General features: G+C 44.6%; 1 pseudogene; it reads right to left on the bottom strand.

Moving 5' to 3' along the window:
• Window positions 1-2,870: 2,870 nt before the first annotated feature.
• Window positions 2,871-3,815, bottom strand: LOC103088143 (protein FAM47E pseudogene; annotated as a pseudogene).
• Window positions 3,816-4,527: the final 712 nt, after the last annotated feature.

Here is a 4,527-nt window from a genome sequence, read left to right as displayed (position 1 = left end):
CGGCAGAGGCCGGCGTGAGGTTGCACCAGCCTGAGGCGCGCCGTGCGTTCTCCCGGGTGAGTTGTCCCTGGATCCCGGGACCCTGGCAGTGGCGGGCTGCACAGGCTCCCCGGAAGAGGGGTGTGGAGAGTGACCTGTGCTCACACACAGGCCTCCTGGTGGCGGCAGCAGCAGCCTTAGCGTCTCATGCCCGTCTCTGGGCTCCGCGCTGTTAGCCGCGGCTCGCGCCCGTCTCTGGAGCTCCTTTAAGCAGCGCTCTGAATCCCCTCTCCTAGCGCACCAGGCAACAAAGAGGCGAGAAAAAGTCTCTTGCCTCTTTGGCAGCTCCAGACTTCTCCCGGACTCCCTCCCTGCTGGCCATGGTGCACTAACCCCTTCAGGCTGTGTTCACAAATATTTAATTTGGCAGAGTGTTGGGATCCAGTGCACAAAGGAAAGGCTTTGCCTCAGTGGAAGAAAGAGTTCATCCTTTGTCTCCGAGGGGATAGAGAATATGGGTACAGATGTCACTGGCCTGGTAGATGTGGTGATGGGAGGAAAAGACGGTTCTCTTCTAAATTATTATTATTATTATTATTTTTTTAACATCTTTATTGGGGTATAATTGCTTTACAATGGTGTGTTAGTTTCTGCTTTATAACAGAGTGAATCAGTTATACATATACATATGTTCCCATATCTCTTCCCTCTTTGTCTCCCTCTTCTAAATTATTTTTTCCGTGAAGTACAAAGCAATGCTTTGAGAAGGAGAAATGGACACGGGGTGTTGGACAATTGATGACAGAGGTAAAATGATCATTGGAAAATGGGAAAATATATTGATGAGGGAAATGGGGCAGAACTTTCAGCTAATGTTGAAGGCTCATTTAAGATTCATGCCATATGTAAGCAGTCAGCGTGGTATGTGCTTTTCTCTAGCCATATTTAACTGTTTGGGTGCAAGTACAAGAATGGCAGAGATTAAGATTTAACCAGGACTGGGGTTTTCTCAGAAGACTCTAAGAGCGGGAGAGAGAGGCAAAGGAGTTAAAAGTAGACTCAAAGAAGGGATAGGAGAGGACGGTGGAGTCTAAGCTGGGAAAGCAAGGAACTGAAAGCAAGGCACGATTAATGCTGAAAGAGTGGTAAGGGTCACTGGATTGGAAACGTGTTGCAATTGAAGGATTGGAGGTTTGGGAATATGAAAAGGGGTGATCAACTAGGTAAAAAGCAGGGATCGGAAGGTGGAATAATTGAAATTGAGATTTGAAGTTGGTGTAATTATTGCCCAGAACAAAGTCTAGAGTCTGACTGTAGGGATTGGTGTCTCTAGTGAGATGAAGCCCAGACGAATGGAGCTAGTGCCAGGATTTGAATGGATAGTCTTTATGAATATTGAAATCATCAAGGTGGATGAGAGTAGCCACAGGGAGCAAGTCAGGAATTCAGACACGAATTAACCTCAGTGAAAGTGCGGAAGTGAGTGAAAAGGGAGTAGTCCATTGCAGTGAGGATGTTGGTGAATACTACAGGCTGATGGCTGTGTTCCCTTCTCACGAGGGTGGAGTATATACACATACTCCATTTACAGGTAAATCCCTTCATTACTGGGAACAGAAGTGTGCTGCAAATCTGTGCTACAAATCTTTCCAGCTACAAATTTCCTGTCCCAGACAATGTTACCTGTTCTTTTGGAAATGTAAAGAAGTTGCTTGATTTCTTATTTTACATTTATGAGTGCGTTTTAAATCGCTATTCACGAAATGCAAAGATTAATCTTACTTGAATACATATGTGTGGAGATTTGATGGTGCTGTGTGGTTTTGCCCGCGCAGACCTATTCCGCACACTAGATTTGCCAAGAACTTGAAGCTCCCTGCTGTTCTGCACCTGTGTTATATGATACGGAAAGACTCTTTCACAGTGAATTTTTATGAATATGGTTAAAATTTGAAGTATGTTCAGTTGGGAAGCATGAAAACGAGCATAACTAAAGTTTCACGGATAATTTTGGTAAAAAGTTTTCAATCTGTTTTGGGGGCTTGATGCAATCCTAATAAGGGGGATAACCATTTCATTATTACATGGGGCTAAACATTATTTTGGCTACCGATTTCACGTTTTGCTTAAGAAAGTAAATGTCATAATTAATTCATTATAATTTTAATACAAGTAGAACTCTCTGACTCCTTTTTCTCAGCACAGTTATTTTGAAATTTATCCCATTTTGTAGCTGACCTAAGTAGATCATACTTTTAAAAAGTAATTGTTTTTTTAATGGTCTTATTTTGACAAATAATTGATACAACAATGTAGTATTCACATTGTAAAATGTGAGAAGAGTATATGCAAATATTGATTTCATAATTGATGAAATTTATATAACATTGATGAACCCAAGCAGAAGGTCACTGAGAAATATTTATAAGCATTAGGTGTTAAATGAACAGATGTAGAATCAAAGTTGTACATACATGGTGGGATGGACACTCACCCTGAATTCTGGTTGGTATTAAAATGAGAGAGAGAAATAGCCAAGTAAGTAGTAAGTAGAAAACTGTCTAAACATCTTCCGGTGCATCATCTGCATTTGGGCTGATTTTTATTACTTTGTGTATAGGAGTCTTAACAGAATCATGTTTCCATCCCTTCCTGAGGACCAGCCTCTCAAGGATGTCTGGTATCCTGTAGCCCTTGCTTAGAATGAAACCTTTAAATACTATTTGTTCCATAAAGATCTTCAAGAATGTCGTGTTCAGGAAGCTCCTTTGTAAAACTCCCATCTTCAAGTAAGACGTTGGGGTCAATTGAAGGTCGTCATTTACTAGCTTTTTCCACAACTTGGGCTTCAGGTACGATGCACCATACCTCATCTCCACCGAGTTGGGTTTTTAAGGATTCTGCGGTTTCTGGGGTTTCCTCTCCCAGTTTCCTTCCTCTCTGGGTAATTTTATCTTCTCCGTTTTCTCTAGCCCGATGCTGTACTTTACCTTTGAAGGGACCTGGGTTACTTTCCTCATGTAGACTGTATCCTGGGCTGGTGGCCACTCACAGCCAACCTCACAGAGTTTCGTGATGAGCTCTTCATCAGTGCCCAAGTTTCCCAAAGCGGCAGCCCGTTTGAAGGATTTACGAATTGCTTTCGGTACTTCTCTGTGAACAGGAGGATCAGTGAGTGAATCCTTTCTGCTTGACTTCTTGTCTTCGTGATGCAAACTGGCTGGATGTGACACAGGAGCCTTCTTTGGAGGTCCCAGGTAGACCTTGGCAGGACGCTTTTTCCAAAGCTTTGTGGGGGACTTCGTTCTTTTCCTGGGGCCCTGACAATAAGCCCATGTGTCCTCCAGCTTCCCGTCAGGATCGAGCACTTCCAGCACCTTTAATAAGAGGTCTGCAGGTAGATTTTCCTCCAGATTCGGGTAGAGAGCCAAGGGATGTTTGGTCAGCTGGGCTTCGATGTTCTCCACGAATGCCTTCTGTGCTAGCTGGGCTGGCGAGAGCGTGGAAAACAGGTTTGCTTCCTCGGGCAGCTTTTTCTGACCCTTTTTGGGGCCATGCTGGGGATCTCTGTGAGAAATCCAGGGGAGGAAACCCTCCTTAGGGCTGCGAGTGATCAGATCTTCACAAGGTGGGCAACCCTTCCGGAAGTCGTCCAACAGCTCTTTCACAAATATCCACCGCCGGCCGTCCAGGGAGGTGGGGAACTTCGGGAGCATCTTCTTGTGCTTTGCGAAGCACTTGGAGAGTAACTTGTCTTTGTACCAGGGCTTGCAGGTCATGTTCAGGGGCATCGGTTCCAGTGGCCCCGGCCCTAGCAGCCACTTCTTGTCCGCCATGGTTCCCCTGGCCTCGGGGGGGGGGGGACCACCGCTTCAATAGTTTGCTGTTCCGGTCTCTCCGGTTGCTAGGAGACCGTGTAGCCAGGTGCAGCCAGGTTCTTCGGGGAGGCGGGTCAACGCAGGCGCCCTGTGAAGCCTGCATTTCTCCCAGGGTGGGCGGTGGGTGAAAGCACATTCCTTTCTGTTGTAGTTACTGTTCCGTTGTATGGACATAGTGCCATTTATTTATCCATTCACCTTTTGATGGACATTTGGTTTGTTTACAGTTTGAGGCTATTATGAATAGAGCTGCCACAAATATTTGTGTTCCTGTTTTTGTATGTCCATGTACATACTTTCATTTCTCTTGGGTAAACTTTAGCTGTGAGTGGCATGGTGGGAGCAGATGACGTTTTATGTTTTAGACCACCACCAAACTTTTCCAAAGTGGTTGTGCTAATTAATATTCCTTCTAGTTGTATATGAGAATGGCCCTTTGTCTACATACTCCCTAACACTCGGTAAGGTTAGTCATTTTCCTTGTGGCTGCTCTAATAGGTGTGTAGTGGCATCTCATTGTGGTTTTAATTTGCATTTCCCTAAGGACTGCTGGTGTTGAACATCTGTTCATGTGCTTATTTGCCATTCATATCTCTCCTTTGGTGAAGAATCTGTTCAAACTTTTGCACTTTTTAAAATTGTTCTGCTTGACATCTCTTGTTTTGAGGAT

Source organism: Lipotes vexillifer, unplaced genomic scaffold (assembly GCF_000442215.2).
Source record: "Lipotes vexillifer unplaced genomic scaffold, Lipotes_vexillifer_v1.1 scaffold1958, whole genome shotgun sequence".
Lineage (NCBI taxonomy): Eukaryota > Metazoa > Chordata > Mammalia > Artiodactyla > Lipotidae > Lipotes > Lipotes vexillifer.
The sequence above is the reverse complement of the archived record's forward strand: the minus strand, read 5'-3'. Positions and strand labels throughout refer to the sequence as shown.